Consider the following 18,284-nt stretch of genomic DNA (forward strand, 5'->3'; position numbering starts at 1 on the left):
TTGAGGTAGCAATTTGTTGGCGTAGCACGGTGGGTAAAGGGTGCCGTTGATATCCGTTCCTTACTCTATCAACAAACGTCACGGACGCTACAGTTTTCACTTCATGCGGTAGGAGAGATGCTGTCACGTCACATAACGACACAGCCCGCGAGCTGAAGTAAGGTTCACAGTACAAAATATTATACACGCCTTAAAAGAGCACACTTCTCGCTTTGGAGCACTAGAGATGGTGCAGAGTACCAGCGGTCATGTAGCCGTCCATCATGGCAGCTAGCGGGTGTATATGTGCTAGCCGGTTGTATCCAAACAAGAAAATAAGATGGGTCGGCTTGCGGACGTGACAGCATGGTAACATGAAACTATCAGTTCTGGACGTACACGTAACCACATCGTGAATTAAGTTGCCCGATTTGTTTGCATATCTGCGTCGACCGTCCGATGTGTCTACAGTAATTGGTGTACCACTCGAAGCTATGTAACATGACGTAATAACAGTGCGTAATAAGAAGAAAATGGTTCAAATGGCTCTGAGCACTATGGGACTTAACTTCTGAGATCATCAGTCCCTTAGAACTTAGAAATAGTTAAACCTAACTAACCTAAGGACACCACGCATGTCCATGCCCGAGGCAGGATTCGAACCTGCGACCGTAGCGGTCGCGCGGTTCCAGACTGAAGCGCCTAGAACCGCTCGAAAACCATGCAGGGACCAGAGACGAATGTCACGTCTTGTCAGTGACAGTCACTTTCCAACCCAACAAATATTGCTACTATCAGTGAGTCCATGTTGACCAGTCTCCGAGGAGACATTGGATTCGTATGTCTCGCGAAAGACCATTTGTCACACTGGCACATGAGGTTGCGCCTCATCAACGGGCCGAACAATACAGGAACTGGACAGTAGCTGAGTAGAACCGGGCTGTGTGATTTGATGAGTGCCGACTTTACCTTTTTTTCAAATGATGCAAGGCACTGCGTGCGCCGACGGTCCAATGAGATCTTTAACCTGTAGTATGTAGATAGTGCAGTTCAGGCTAGAGGTGGCTCTCTTGGGTCCACTATTCAGGCTATCGGTAACACGAACCCGAACATTCATTTGGACTTCTCGGTTATCAGGACGTTGCTCTTTCATCTACATTTTAGAAGTAAGTATCCTGTAGACACTCCCATCTTCCAAGATGACAATAGTCGTCTTCATAGCTCTGCACGCATATTTTCCTGATTTGACAAACACTCGAGGCAGCTATCGCACCTCGGCTGGCTCGCTAAATCGTTCGAAATTAATCCCACAGAAAATATCTGGGACCATTTGGAGTAGCGGTATAATCCTAGTGGTCAACCACCCAGTAATTGACTACCTTTTTGGGATCTAATCTTCAGTGAGTGATTTCAGCTGAGTGAGGCAAGATGACTGCCGATCCGGTAGCACTGTGATATGGCTCCGCATTCGGACGCAGTTTTCTTAGGTTGAAGTTGGCATTTAAGTTTGCGGGTACCGAGAATGTTTTTTCACGCAGTGTGTTTATCGCTTACTCGTTAGATAATATAATTTACATAGGAAGCCTCCATGCCGCCAGCCCGGCGCGTGTCGGTCTCTCGCGTCAGATCGGCGTTTCGCAGGCGTCAGCACGCCGCGCCTCACAGCACAGCACCACACCTCGACGTCAGAGGCAGCGGCAGCCGACGCGTCATCAGCCCCCAGCTGATCTCCCAGCTCGCCACGAGCATCTAGACGGCTGCCTCAGCAAGCGGAACCAAACGACGACTTTACAGACAGCGCACTTTCGTACGACTGCAATTGTTGCTAATAGTTAGTCTTGTGGGAGGTGAGTGGACCTTGAAAGCTTGTTTAGACAAAATCTTCCAAAACGTATATCAACACAAGGTTGACGCCAACACTAAATACTTTGCTCAGTGAAGTATTCGAGACGTATGTGTCGTATTTCTTTGACTTTCCGCCGAAGCACCGTGTGCGCTTGCGGAGAAAAAGGAACTCCTGAACATGTCACTTGACAGACTCACACACCTACAACCCTGAAATAATTATGACAACATAGGACAAATTCTACGACAGCCGGACGATTGGTGTATACTGAATGACATAACCGATAATGTGTCACGTACCTTACACGAATTATAGAAACAAAATACTTTCACATATGTAGAAACGTCTTGAGTAATGGTTCAAATGGCTCTGAGCACTATGGGACTCAACATCTAAGGTCATCAGTCCCCTATAACTTAGAACTGCTTAAACCTAACTAACCTAAGGACACCACACACATCCATGCCCGAGGCAGGATTCGAACCTGAGACCGTAGCAGTCACGCGGTTCCGGACTGAAGCGCCTAGAACCGCACGGCCAGCGCGGCCAGCTCTTGAGTAATACGTGAATTTAAATGATATAGTAGTTTATTAAGCTTACGTAAAATAATACGTCTAATGAAAATGATGTAACTTGTTTTTAAGCTTTGATAATGTTTTACCGTACAGACAACACAAAGACGATGCAAAAAAATGGTTCAAATGGCTCTGAGCACTATGCGACTTAACTTCTGAGGTCATCAGTCGCCTAGAACTTAGAACTAATTAAACTTAACTAACCAAAGGACATCACACACATCCATTCCCGAGGCAGGATTCGTTCCTGCGACCGTAGCGGTCGCTCGGTTCCAGACTGTAGCGCCTAGAACCGCACGGCCACTCCGGCCGGCTAAACACGATGCACATGGCTCATAAAAACAAGGGAGTCAAGAGGGCACAAATAACGTACCGATTACGCCCTGTGTAATGCACATATGACCTGTAACAAATGTAATATTAGAGGAATACAAATACACGTCTTGAGGCGTGGCGCCTTATATCGCTCCTGCCTAGAGCCTGTGTACCGGAAGAATTACTTACGTGTGCACAGTGACAGATGGTCTGAAACGGGTTCAGTCGAGTACGTAGTTCTAAATTTTATCTGCTAGAGGACAGTAGCGGACAGGAGTAAACAGAAAGAACTACAATGTAGTTAAGAATTTTGACAACCAGAGTCCAGTAGTGCACAGAGACATTCAAGAAACAGGTGAAGAGAATGTTTTCGTGAATTGTTCTGTTAATTTCTTGAAGGCTTTTTGTTTATTTATGTTTGTACAGTTTTGTATACGCTTTTAGTAGTGTGAATGATGTGTGAATGTGGTCTAAAGTAAATATGAACGCTGTTCGAACTAGTGTGAGAAAGTTTTAAGACAGTGTGAATGGAGACGACGGGGAATTATGTATCATAATATGTTAAGTAAGTTTATGGTAAAAGGAAAGCTAATTCGAGTGCAAATGAAAATATTTGATAACTTAAAGTATAAACAAAATATTAGTATGTTAAATATTTATTTCGTGAAAAAGTATAGTTCGAAAGCGTGTTATTTGTTGATTGGTTAGCCATGAAAAGCGCGGAGTGACGCGGGAGAGTAATGTTTTTCTATTGGCCGTAAAGAAAACTGACCAATCAGAGCGCAGTATCCTTCGCACGTCATTTCTCTTGAAGATAAAGAATGCTTACAGCAGTCTAAGGGGGTCGGTGCCCAGTCTTTCAATGGTTCGGTCGTGTGTAGTATGAGCTGAGAAGGAAGTTATAATTTGCCGGTTTTAGTTGCGCTACATGTTTCAAAAGTGTTTTAAAGTGATGGCATATTTATTCCGGTGTGTTTTTTTGCATTAGACACCGATACACTTAATAGTATGGCGAGCTTTTTCATTTATGAACAATTCGTGCTTAGTAGCTGTTCAGATTTCGGGAAATACGTTACCATAAACTTGCTAACGTGAATGAAAGGGTTTGTGCATGACTGTGTTAAGATTAGATCGGGCTTGGCAGTGAACGTGTACATTATCAAGGTTCAGAATATACCGAAGTTTTGCCAGTATTTCCACCTTCCATTAAAAATTAAGCCCTTTTCACTATTCTTGGAATAGTTATGGTGTATGCAGCCTGGTGCGAGTTGCAGTACGGTAGTTTTCTGCTCGGCTTTCCTACCGGCAATCTGCTGCAACGAGTTCACAGGTAGGTGCAGGTAATGCACGAAAGAAACCGCGCCGTCGCGGTCTGTACACACAAATCTATCAAATGAATATTAAAGATATATTTTGTACTCTACCTCGGATGTGACAGGCTAGATGTTTCGCCGAGCCCTCATATCCGAGACACCTAGATGGTGGGATCACTAATACAAACCTGTGTACTTTCCTATTATCTTTTATTTCTCCTTCTTAAAGGCAAGAATCTTGTTATTTTAAAAATCCGAATTTGTAATCTGTCATAAACTGCCAATATACCATAACCGCTTTCCTGCCTTCCTAAATTCGTATCCTCTATTCATAAATCGTTAACATTAAGATTTTCATTTCTTAATTACTTTTAAGTGTACGAGTATTTCAAGCTGCAATACTATTAATCCTTATTACGAATAGGAAAGATATAAGTTTCACAGGCTGTACATGTACACTCTCTTATGGTGAAAATACTACCTGCCTAAGTAACCAGGTGGCTGGTCATTTGTAAGTGGCAGCAAATAAAATAAAACACAAAATACCCGAAGAACCTCATGGACCCTCTTCCTCTCCGGATTCAGGCGATTATCGGTGCTATGGATGGTGTTACATGGTATTAGCGTCATGTGCCCTGGAGGTGACTAATTTTTTGACTGGCCTCAGTAGTTAGGAGTAATGTTATGTAATGTCCCTAATTTATGACCTATTATGATGATACAGTGCTAATATTAATTGTATTATAACCTAATATACTAATTTTAGAGCGTATTTGAAGAAACGCTTCAATGAGATACGGGAATTGAGCAGTTGTTCTTTAATTCACTTTCACATAGGACAAAATAGTTTTGCTAACCAATCTGGCTAGAAATATTATTCTAAGAAGCTTTGATCTTAAGTAAGGTCAGTAAACAGACAGAAATCGTCTGTTCGGTAGGATATTGGTCATAATAGTATAGAAACGGAAACTGACACAGAAATACCGAAATATTAAATTCTGTATCTCTGCGGTACATCGTAATATGGCCCATCCTTCCAATGATTAAACGAACACGTAAATGATTGATACTAAGGTAAGAGATCGCGTAAGAGAAAATCAACTAAAACTGTTGAATAAGGAAACGACCTAGTGTGATTCCTGTAAGATTGTAAACGGATTACGCGAAAGAACTTTCTCCCCATCTAGCAGCGGTTAATTGTGGATCTTGGAGCAAGAAAGTGTACTAAGCAATCGAAAAAAGGCGTAAGTCATTCAGGTTTTCAATAAGAGTTGTCGGTCAAATGCACGTAATTACGTGCTTAAATCTCTAACGCCAGTCATTCGCAGAATTATGGATCATGTTTTATGATCACACATTATGACGTTCTTGGAGAATGAAAATTTCCTCAATAAAAATCAACATGCATTTCAAAAACAATGATCTTTCAAAACGCAGGTCGCTCTCTTCCTCCGCAGAGTAGTACACACCGGCGCCCAGGTAGATAAAAATATCCTTTGTCCTGGATGGCATTCGGTTCAATTCCGTATTGTGTTTAGTGTACGAAATACTTCGCCAGAAGATAATGGGTACGAAACTCATTGAAACTTTGCGATAAGACGACGCCGCCACTCGCCTGATAACCCGAGAAGAATTAATCACTACGAAATACCAGTTCATCAAATATCAGACCACTTTTGCCAGTGGATTCATTGTTTCTCACTATGTACAATTCAACCTGTCGTTCTTATCGAGACTAAGTCAACATGCAAAAGTAATTTCGCTGGTACCCTAAGGAAGCGTTATTAGCCTGTTCATGTTTACAATAAAATAAAAGAAGTAGTAGATAACGCGAAAGCTTTGTGATCCAGTCGGCGGACGAAACTGTTGTCTACAGGAAGGTTACAACGCCACAAGACTAGCGAGATAGAGGAAGACAGAGTACAAACGATTGTGGTAAAGACTGCCAGTTGAACATGAACGTAAATAAACGTTATGTTTTGTGCACGTACAGGCGAAATGGTCATTACTGTTAGATTGGCTCTGAGCACTATGGGACTTAACTGCTGTGGTCATCAGTCCCCTAGAACTTAGAACTACTTAAACCTAACTAACCTAAGGACATCACACACATCCATGCCCGAGGCAGGATTCGAGCCTGCGACCGTAGCGGTCACGCGGCTCCAGACTGTAGCGCCTAGAACAGCTCGGCCACGGTAGCCGGCTGTTAGATTATGATATTTGTGATTTACCTCCATAAACAGTAACAACCGTAAAATACCTAGGAGTAGCCGCACGAGGTCATCTTTAGTGGAGCGACCGAGCAAAAGTAATTGAAGGAAACGTAGATACCAGACTGTTATTCAATGAAGGAATCTTAATGAAATGTAATACATCCACGTAATAAGTAGATTACAAAACCCACTTTCGACAAGCTATTGAGTAATGCTCGTCAGTCTGGGAGCCTCACCAGGATGGATTAATAGGGGAGACATACATGGTTCAACGAAGAAAAGCGCGTTTCGTGATGAGATCGTGCAGTAAGCGCGAGAACATTAAGGATATACTCAACAAATTTCAGTGGCATATGGGGCAAGGAAGGCATCTTTCACCACCGAGTGATATATACACTGCCCAGTCACATTCGTGTGACCACTTGTCGGAAGTCTTTTGCAGTATGGACTGCTGTAAGACGTGCAGGAGGAGAGTCAGTGAGGTTCCCGAAGGTACCGACATGGATGTGGAACCATGCCGACTCCAGCGCCGTGGCCGGCAGCCCTAGGTTTCGCGGTTGAGGATCCATGGCAGGAACAGGGCGATCGAGTTGGTTCCACAAATTCTCCATTGGGTTTGAATCAGTTCACTTTGGTGGCCAGGTGAGTACTGTAAACCCATCTTGGTTCTCTTCGAACCCCGCACGTAAACTGCGAGCAGTGTGACACGTTGCATTGTTCTGCTGGTAAATGCCATCGTGCAGAGGAAAAACAAACTAAATGTAAGAGTGCACTTGGTACCGAAGGATGCATACTTACACTACTGGCCATTAAAATAGCTACACTAAGAAGAAATGCAGATGATAAATGGGTATTCATTGGACAAATATATTATACTAGAACTGACACGTGATTGCCTTTTCGCGCAATTTCGGTGCATAGATCCTGAGAAATCAGTACCCAGAACAACCACCTCTGGCTGTAATAGCGGCCTTGACACGCCTGGGCATTGAGTCAAACAGAGCTTGGATGGCGTGTACAGGTACAGCTGCCCATGCAGCTTCAACACGATACCACAGTCTCCAAGAGTAGTGACTGGAGTGTTACGACGAGCCAGTTGCTCGGCCATCATTGACCAGAAGTTTACAGTTGGTGAGGGATCTGGAGATTTTGCTGGCCAGGGCAGCATTCGAACATTTTCTGTATCCAGAAAGGCCCGCACAGGACCTGCAACATGCGCTCGTGCATTATCCTACTGAAATGTAGGGTTTCGCAGGGATCGAATGAAGGGTAGAGCAACGGGTCGTAACACATCTGAAATGTAACGTCCACTGTTCCAAGTGCCGTCAGTGCGAACAAGAGGTGACCGAGACGTGTAACCAGTGGCATCCCATACCATCACGCCGGGTGATACGCCAGTATGGCGATGACGAATACACGCTTCCAGTGTGCGTTCACCGCAATGTCGCCAAACACGGATGCGACCATCATGATGGTGTAAACAGAACCTGGATTCATCCAAAAAAAATGACGTTTTACCATTCGTGCACCCAGGTTCGTCGTTGAGTACACCATCGCAGGCGCTCCTGTCTGTGATGCAGCGTCGAGCGTAACCGCAGCCATGTTCTCTCGAGCTGATAGTCCATGCTGCTGCAAACGTCGTCGAACTGTTCGTGCAGATGGTTGTTGTCTTGCAAACGTCTCCATCTGTTGACTCAGGAATCGAGACGTGGCTGCACGATCCGTTACAGCCATGCGGATAAGATGTCTGTCATCTCGACTGCTAGTGATACGAGGCCATTGGGAAACAGCACGGCGTTCCGTATTACCCTCCTGAACCCACCGATTCCATATTCTGCTAACAGTCATTGGGTCTCGACCAACGCGAGCAGCAATGTCGCGATACAATAAACTGCAATCGCGATAGGCTACAATCCGACCTTTATCAAAGTCGGAATCGTGATGGTACGCATTTCTCCTCCTTAAACAAGGCATCGCAACAACGTTTCACCAGGCAACTCCCGTCAACTGCTGTTTGTGTATGAGAAATCGGTCGTAAACGTTCCTCATGTCAGTACGTTGTAGGTGCCGCCAAAGTTGTATGAATGCTCTGAAAAGCTAATCATTTGCATATCACAGCATCTTCTTCCTGTCGGTTAAATGTCACGTCTGTAGCACGTCATCTTCGTGGTGTAGCACTTTTAATGGCCAGTAGTGTATGTTGATCCACTGTGCCTTCCAGAATGACGAGATCATCAAGGTAATGGCGCGAAAACATTTCCCAAACCATAACGCATGCAAGGTGTTTGCTTTCAGAGACTTCACGGCTATCTATTCGACGGAACATAAAATATGATTCATCTCAAAGGGCTGCTTGTCGTGTTGCAGTTTAGTAGCGCAAATCCCTGCCTTCGTCGCCGATGAACAGTAGTCAGCATTCCTTCAGGCAGGCGGAATATCTCGCCTCCGGTAGAAGGTTAAGAGATCGGCTGGTGACTTCTAGGAGAAACATAAGACGTGACAGGACCGATACATCACCAAATGGGGCACCGGTGTGCGATCCACAACATCTCACGTTCTTGTAGCATACTAATGTAATTCCTGTTGTGTATTTCAGATATGAGGACATACACTATGTGATCAAAAGTATCCGGACACCCCCAAAAACATACGTTTTTCATATTATGTGCACTGTGCTGCCACCTACTGCCAGATACTCGATATCAGCGACCTCAGTAGTCATTACATATCGTGAGAGGGCAGAATGGGGTGCTCTGCAGGAACTCACGGACTTCGAACGTGGTCAGGTGACTGGGTGTCACTTGTTTCATACGTCTGTACGCGAGATTTCCAAACTGCTAAACCTCCCTAGATCCACTGTTTCCGATGTGATAGCGAAGTGGAAACGTGAAGGGAGACGTACAGCACAAAAGCGTACAGGCCGATCTCGTTTGTTGACTGACAGAGACCGCCGACAGTTGAAGAGGGTCATAATGTGTAAAATGCAAACATCTATCCTGACCATCACACAGGAATTCCAAACTGCATCAGGATCCACTGCAAGTACTATAACAGTTAGGCGGGAGTTGAGAAAACTTGGACTTCATGGACGAGTGACTGTTCATAAGTCACTCATCACGCCGGTAAATGCCAAACGACGCCTCGCTTGATGTAAGGAGCGTAAACATTGGAAGATTGAACAGTGGAAAAACGTTGTGTCGAGTTACGAATCACAGTACACAATGTAGCGATCCGATGGCAGGGTGTGGATATGGCGAATGCCCGGTGAACGTTATCTGCTAGCGTGTGTAGTGGCAACGGTAAAATTAGGAGGTGGTGGTGAATGGCGTCGTCGTGTTTTTCATGGAGGGGGCTTGCACCCCTTGTTGTTTTGTATGGCACTATCACAGCATAGGCCTACACTGATGTTTTAAGAACCTACTTGCTTCCCACTGTTAAAGAGCAATTCGGGGATGGCGATTGCATCTTTCAACACGATCTAGCACTTGTTCATAATGCACGGCCTGTGTCGGAGTGGGTACACGACAAAAACATCCCTGTTATGGATTGGCCTGCACAGAGGCCTGACCTGTATCCTATAGAACATCTTTGGGATAATTTTTAATGCCGACTTCGTGCCAGGCCTCACCGACCGACATCGATACCTCTCCTCAGTGCAGCACTCCGTGAAGAATGGGCTGCCAGTCCCCAACGAACCTTCCAGCACCTGACTGAGCGTATGCCTGCGAGAGTGGAAGCTGTCATCAAGGCTTAGGGTGGGCCAACACGATACTGAATTCCAACATTACCGATGGAGGGCACCAGGAACTTGTAAGTCATTTTCAGCCAGGTGTCCGGATACTTTTGACACATAGTGTACATTCATATCTACTGTAGTGCAAATAAGACGGGAAGGATCCGCAGCTCCTTATTAATGGCTGTTCATAAAAACTATGTGACAGAGGCATAAACATTGCAGCTAAATAGGCAAAACAATTCTGTTGGTGCAACTGAAAATATGGACTCACACAGTAGTGATTAAAGTACTTTATACACCAACTGACAACGCTAAGACGCTTTTACTTATCAAACAGTGTACGAAGAAGGAACCAAAACGGACATCGAACAACTTAAGGAACAGCCAGCAAGGTTAACCCTCTTAAGAAGATCGAGGCATCGGAGACCTAGGATAATGATGGCATCTACTGATTGCAATGAATAAAACGCACGTCTGCTTATTTCTAATCTTTCGATACCTGTATCGAGTGATATTTGTATCCTTGATCTCATTATCTCCTTATATCGCACGGCGTGGTGGTAGATACATGCTAGAAAACGCAAGATACCTCCGAGTTCTGGCGGTACATTTTACGCCACTACGTTACCCACACATTCTTGTACTCATATTTCTGCAGTGGCTGGTCTAAATTATGTTACTATACAGACGCAGTTCAGTTAATGAGAACTTCTGTTTCCTAATTCTATGATGAGAGATTTATTTTTCGACTATGCTATTGCTGACAGGCCGACGTAGTTTTAGTTTGATCGGTTTCTTGGTATTCTACATAATGAGAGGAGACTCATATCATATGGTTGCATAGCCGTGTAAGTGCCCACAAATATATTTTCCTGTGTTGTTCTTAACTTTCCATCTCACATTATATTTCGGTTCGTTCATTATCTTAAAAAAAGATAAATTATAATTTTTATGTAATTTTTTTGCAAACATACATTTGTGATGACACTTTGAAGTTGGTGTATTGTATTGAGTTTATTCGCTACTGTTGTATGTTTTGCTTATAACATCTCTGAAAATGAAATTGTGTAGTTTCGAAATTTACCGCGTGAATCAAATATCATAAATAAAACACCTGTATTCAGTATCAATGTACAGTATATTAATAAATCGGTAAAGGCGAATCCTGGAATGGTTGGATAAAAGAGTGATCTGCCGATTTTCTTCCCCATCGTCATCCGATAAGGATCTTGTGCGTCATCTCTGATAGCCTCGTCGTCGACTGACCGTTATCCCTAATCTTCCTCCCTTTCCGTCCTACAGGAACCACCGTTCATCAAATTTCACAGACGCCGAGCTGTCGAGCTTTCTGGTAAATCTTCTGGCTCGCTACACGCATTGGCCTTTGGCCCGCTGTTCTGCTCTTTTTTGGCCTAACGCGCGCTTCAAACAAAGATGCCCTGGGGCAGTCACGGCCGTCGCTTCCCTCCCCGCAGGGGCGTGTCCTCGCGACCGTGCTGGCGTGCTCCCCAGCGCCACCAAACCACCGTGATTGATTAAGTACTTAAATCCCCCGGATTGGATACGCATATTTAATTTTCGTCCGTGGTGGCGGGGATCCTACTCTCGCCTAGCCTTCCGGGGCGATAAATCAAAAACCAAACTAATTACAAGTGGTGTCGCACGGCCGAAGACAATTCAGCACGGCATTCACACCCCGCTGCGGCTGTCTCGCGCCCAGATAACGACCCTCCTGTCACTGTGAACGACTGTGACGAATTTCACGCCGTCGTGCCTATTTCCCAAATGTGATGGTCCGTGTGCGACAGTTTTCACTACACCACCTAACTAGAGATTAGTGTTCCTAGTCCTAAGAGACACTCCTCTAATTTCAAAGACGTGGTTAACATTTATTTTCAAAGAACTCTACAATGTTTTTCTATCTGAAAATATTGGCTGGCAAAGTAGCAGATGTATCGAGTTGAAGTGCTACCACACATTGCATAATGCTAATGCTGTACTGCCTACGACGACCAGTGCTTTCCTCCGCTGAAGGAGTAAAATGTTTGTTGTTATATAGACGGTAACGAAGAGGAAAACAGGAACTCGTAAATGCAAAGTTTTCGTGCAGGGCCAGTTCTCGAACAAGCAAATGAGTTGAAACAATTGAAAGAAATCTACCGAAAAGACAGTAAAAGCATTTCACAGGAAACACACACACACACACACACACACACACACACACACACACACACACACACACACACACACAGAGAGAGAGAGAGAGAGAGAGAGAGAGAGAGAGAGAGAGAGAGAGGCAGAAGGGGGGGGGGGGTGGAGTGAGACAATGAGACGTTCAAATAAGGTAAATTGTAGGGGTTCATAAATTCGAGTGCCATAAAAAAAAAGGTACGTGTGATCATGTACGACTTTTTTTTCACGTGAGGACGATGTCAACGAAATGGAAGACGCCAACAAAAACCATTTAAAAATTGTTCAGAAAGCATCGTTTCAAGCTCACTTTCTACAATTTCTAACTATTTTAATAAGCAATAAAACGGTTGCAGATAACAGACCATACAATCAAAACGAATGAAGTGTTCTATAACAATAAATAACGACTAAGGCACGAAAGGGAAAACAAACAATGGTAACGCAGAAAAGTGCACGCCCAATTTTGCATTCAACTGATATTGTTCAAACTTTTTTTTCCAGGTACAAAATATATAGTGAGGAACCAAAACATTATGGTCACAGCCCACTGTGAGATTTAATGCCACCTAGCACCGTTGTGAGCGTGTCAAGTTGGAAGGAAAGTATAGAAGTGGAGCAGAGGCGAATGGGAAATCATTGTACAGACGATACGTGCTGGGAATGGGGAAATCCTCCGACATAAGAGACTTCCACAAAGGACAGATTATTATGGCCTGACGCGCGGTAAGGGCGAAACTGGTCGGCTGTTTGCGTGCAACCGTTGTGGGCATTTATGGAAGGTGGTTGAAAGACGGCGAAACCACGAGTAGGCGATTAGGTGTTTCACGTCCACACATCATCAAAGAATGAAGAGATCGAAGGCTTGCCCACTCTGTAGAGCAGGATAGGCGGCGATCTGCGGCAGATCTAACGACACAGTACAATGCTGGTGCAGGCACAAGTGTATCGGTGAACACCCCACAGCGCGCATTGTTCAACACGAGCCTCCTCAGCAGATAAGCCCTACGTTACTCCACCTTCATCCAACGGAATTGTCAGATAGACTGCAGTGAAAACTTGTCGCCCGGTCGGATGAATCACGTTTCTTGTTGCACTATGTCGACAGTCGTGTTCGGATAAGTAGCCATCAGAGCGAACGGCTGTTCGAAACATGCACCGCATCACGGACGCAGGATGGTGGGGTTATTATTATGCTATGGGAGACATTCAACTATTGTGGTACCCTGTCAAAAGATGAAAACAGTGGAGCTCCTATGCAGCTTCACGATAAACGGCGTGCGGAAATATGTTCAGCAGCGACAGAGGAAAAAGCAGGCGGGTGTGACCTCAAATGAGTCCTTCCTCGAAGGCATCCATTGTTAACTGAACACAATCGAAAGTACACACATTTACCGTACCAGTCTCGTTTCCTTGGGCCAGACCTCGTAAATGTCGTTTTTTGAGAGAGCGCAAAAATATTTTTGTAGCTGTTCCTTAGTGGTGGAAGCGGCCTCGATTCGTTGCCTTAAAAGAAGTAAAATTTGAGTGCTTCACAACGATGTGGTACCCCGTACGAAAAGAACACTATAGGAGCTTCATATGTTGTACACTGCACAATTTTCACGTTACTGTACTCACTAGGCTTCATTCTTTCCATGCATCTTAATTATATTTTGGCGAGGGAAATACTCGCTGAAAACTCTTTTTAGAAAATTACTCAGGTCATATTTAATAATTTACATGAAAGTGGTGATCTTGAGTTGGTATCTCGTTGACAAATTAGACGTGTTTTACTGCCGATTATTTTGAATAAACTAAATTAAAGTTCACGCGTAAATGTTGTTGTTCGACGAAGACCATTACCGCTGCTTTATCCTCCACAATATATGTAATTCCGTTATGATTTGTGATAAGTTCCTATGGGACCAAACCGTTGAGGTCATCGGACCCTAGGCTTACACACTGCTTAATATAACTTAAACTAACTTTCGCTAAGGACAACACACACACACACACACACACACACACACACACACACACACATGCACGAGGGAGGACTCGAACCTCCGACTGGGGGAGCCTCGCGAACCGTGGGAAGATGCCTAGGACCGCGCGGCTGTAATTCCGAGGCGTTAATGTCAGTTTAGAATATGGGCCTCTACTTTCACTTCAAGTAAGTAGCTACTCACCTGTCTTTACGAGGCCGAGTGAGGCCATTCCAGTCGTTACACAGTGCTGTCAGCCCACCGGATGGCACTCACGTCCCCATAAATCTGTCAGGCACGCCGGCCGCCAAGCTACGGAATGAACGAAAATTTGTAAAAATTTCACTACCTAAACTAACTTTTCACGTTAAACTACTTTGTATTCCCCTATTACTAACATTTATTGGTCGCAATAATTTTAATTGCAGTTTTTTACATATGCGACTGTGTCTGTCAAATGTTCACGAAGAACATTTCAGTGAGAAAATGGCTCTGAGCACTATGGGACTTAACTTCTGAGGTCATCAGTCCCCTAGAACTTAGAACTACTTAAACCTAACTAACCTGAGGACATCATACACATCCATGCCCGAGGCAGGATTCGAACCTGCGACCGTAGCGATCGCGTGGTCCAGACTGTAGCGCCTAGAAGAGCTCGGCCACCCAGGCCGGCATTTCAGTGAGAGATGAGAAAATTTACATAGCAAAAGAAGAGGATCAGATTCTCATAGAACTCTCCGAAACAAAAGTTAAATAAATGGTGTGTCAGAACTTTTGCTCTCTACTTTAACTTTTCTACTGCGGCAATAAAACTCCTGAGCGTCAGCAAGACAGACAAACTGTGTCAGCGTAAAAGAGACGGGCCTTGGAAATTGAATCCCCCGGATCCGGTGACGTCATTCTTGGAGAAATTTCATTTGGTTGTGCAGCTGATCTAGTTGACACTCTGCAAATCGTTTTATACCGGGCGGTTGGCGGCGGGAAGCGGCTCATGTAGCACTGTCGGCCGCCCTCGTGCCGCCGGATGCAGATTGGGGTGGACGGCTGATGAAGCGTCGTGTATTGCTGCCTCTGGGGAAACCTCGCCTTTCAACAGTTCTTTTGTCGGATTTTCCTCAATAATTCCGCCCTGTCAAGTTACGACAGTGGAACTTGTCTCTTTTTTTTCTAGAAGGTTTACCACTCTGGTTTAGGTTAATGACACACGAAATCTTCAAAATATTCCGGACTATTTGTCTCATTTAGCATTACAACGCTACCTGTTAACATTACAGGTACTTCATTGAACCTACTCATACAGTCGTGAAAAAAATACAAGCGTACTGAGTATAGGACCAGATTTGGGTTTAGATTCAGAATTCCCTTACAGATAGAACTCGACAAGTCGCTCTTAATGGGACAAATTCGACAGTTGTTGTTGTTGTGGTCTTCAGTCATGCGACTGGTTTGATGCAGCTGCGCATGCTACTCTGTCCTGTGCAAGCTTCTTCATCCCCCCAGTACCTACTGCAACCTACATCCTCCTGAATCTGCTTAGTATATTCATCTCTTGGTCTCCCTCTACGATTTTTACCCTCCACGCTGCCCTCCAATGCTAAATTGGTGATCCCTTGATGCCTCAGAACGTTTCCTACCAATCGATTCCTTCTTCTAGTCAAGTTGTGCCACAAACTCCTCCCCAATTCTATTCAATACCGCCTGATTAGTTATGTGATCTACCCATCTAATTTTCAGCATTCTTCTGTAGCACCACATTTCGAAAGCTTCTATTCTCTTCTTGTCCAAACTATTTATCGTCCATGTTTCACTTCCATTCATGGCCACACTCCATACAAATACTTTCAGAAACGACTTCCTGACATTTAAATCTATACTCGATGTTAACAAATTTCTCTTCTTCAGAAACGCTTTCCTTGCCATTGCCAGTCTACATTTTATATCCTCTCTACGTCGACCATCATCAGTTTTTTGCTCCCCGAATAGCAAAACTCCTTAACTACTTTAAGTGTCTCATTTCCTAATCTAATTTCCTCAGCATCACCCGAATCAATTCGACTACATTCCATTATTCTCGTTTTGCTTTTGTTAATGGTCATCTTATTCGACTGACAGAATGGAAATTTCAATGAAGTGTGACAAAACTATCACTGTTTACAATATACGCTGCCTGGAAAAACGGCGTCGATTTTGATCTGATAACGGCATATGCGACGTGGGGGATAGTAGATGTACTTGTAATGATCTCAACGTCGTCCGCCAACAGATGGCGTAGTTTCATAGCTACCAGAGGGCCATCAGTGTCTAACAGCGCCATCTGTGTATACCCTTTAATAGAAAACGCTGACAACCAGAAGGCACAGTGTGGTGCAAATGTATGAAGCAAGCAGACAACTATGCCACGCACTCATGCTTCCTACAGCCAACTGAGCGAGTTTGAAAGGGGTCAAATTGTGGCCTTTCGAGTGGCGGGATGGTCCTTTCAGAGAACTGTCACACGAATTGGTCGTGCTGCGATAGTTGTGCAACATTTTCACACCTATAGACGAGGTTCTGGACATCCATACAGCACAGACGCCCGCCACGATCGTCATATTGTAAAGGCAGCAGTTGGAGATCGTGCAGCTACCACTGCACAGATAAGAGAACTTGTGAGCCCAAAAGGGGCCAACACGAACTGTTGCGAACCGGCTATTAGCAATGGAACTATGTGCACGCACACCACTAGCCTGTCCTGCACTCACGCCACAGAATCAACACGCACAGCTCGACTGGTCCCGTCAGAGGATCACTTGGAAGATGGAATGATGAGCCATGGTTTTCAGGGATGACACCAGATTCTGTCTGAACGCAAGTGATGGTCGTTTGAGCGTACGATGTAGACCTCGTGAGTGCTGTCTCGTAGAGCGCATTCCTCTAAGACACACTGGCCCCATCCCAGTATGATCTTGCGTGCAATAAGCTATAGCAATCGTTCACCTTTGGTATTTCTGGATGGGACGCTAACCAGCGCTCGGTACATGCAGAATGTTGTTATACCGACTCTTTTGCCGTTCTTGAAATAGGGAGGTGATGGCTGGCTCTGAGCACTATGGGACTCAACTGCTGAGGTCATTAGTCCCCTAGAACTTAGAACTAGTTAAACCTAACTAACCTAAGGACATCACAAACATCCATGCCCGAGGCAGGATTCGAACCTGCGACCGTAGCGGTCTTGCGGTTACAGACTGCAGCGCCTTTAACCGCACGGCCACTTCGGCCGGCTAGGGAGGTGATATGTTGTTCCAACAGGATAATGCTGGCCCACACACTGCCCGTGAAACTCAACGTGCTCTGCAAGATGTGTTGAAACTTTACTGGCCAGCACGATTCCCGGACGTGTCTCCAGTAGAGCAAGTGTGGGACGAGAAGTGGCTCGTGCGACTCGTGAACCAACAACTCTTACAGAACTAAGTGAACATGTCGAGTAGGCGTGGCATAACGTATTTCGGGACAGTATTCGCCATCTATACGATCGACTGGATGCCAGGGTCAGCACCTGCATTGCTGCCCGTGCAGGCTACAGCACGTACTAATATGGGTGTTTCAGCTTGTGTCGATACCTGGTACCTCAGAACCACATGTGCTGTTGATCTGTAAACCTAGTCATTTCATGTCCTCCATATACACTGTTGCAGCAATAAATCTTGAGCTGAATTGTAAACCTTTAAAAGAGTGCATTAACTTTTTCCGGAAGTATGTGAGGGGCAGTCAAATGAAAAATGAGAGACTATACTTAGTGGTCAGGAACAGTCCCAAAAACTTGTAAGGGCGTTGGAGGGTGGGTTGTACTGAGAAATAATTGTTAAGAAAAAATTTGATACGTTGCGCCGTTTTTGAGTCAATTAGCTTTGAAGTTAGCCAGTCAAGTCGTTGCGCTCGCAAATTCAAGCGGCCCGCAAGAGACTGCGTCTCCAGACGCGTACTTCGTTTGGTTTTCTAAAACCGAACAAGAGAGCAATACAAAAATTCGATATTGGAACGGTACTAAGGAACGATAGCGAGCCAAAGGTTGAGAAGACTCGAGCCGTATTATCGACGCAGTAAGAAAATCTAACACTTACGCTATCTGGCGGGCCTCTTGAACTAGCAGGCGCAAAGGCCTCATTGACCA

Source organism: Schistocerca piceifrons, chromosome X (assembly GCF_021461385.2).
Source record: "Schistocerca piceifrons isolate TAMUIC-IGC-003096 chromosome X, iqSchPice1.1, whole genome shotgun sequence".
NCBI classification, from domain to species: Eukaryota; Metazoa; Arthropoda; class Insecta; order Orthoptera; family Acrididae; genus Schistocerca; species Schistocerca piceifrons.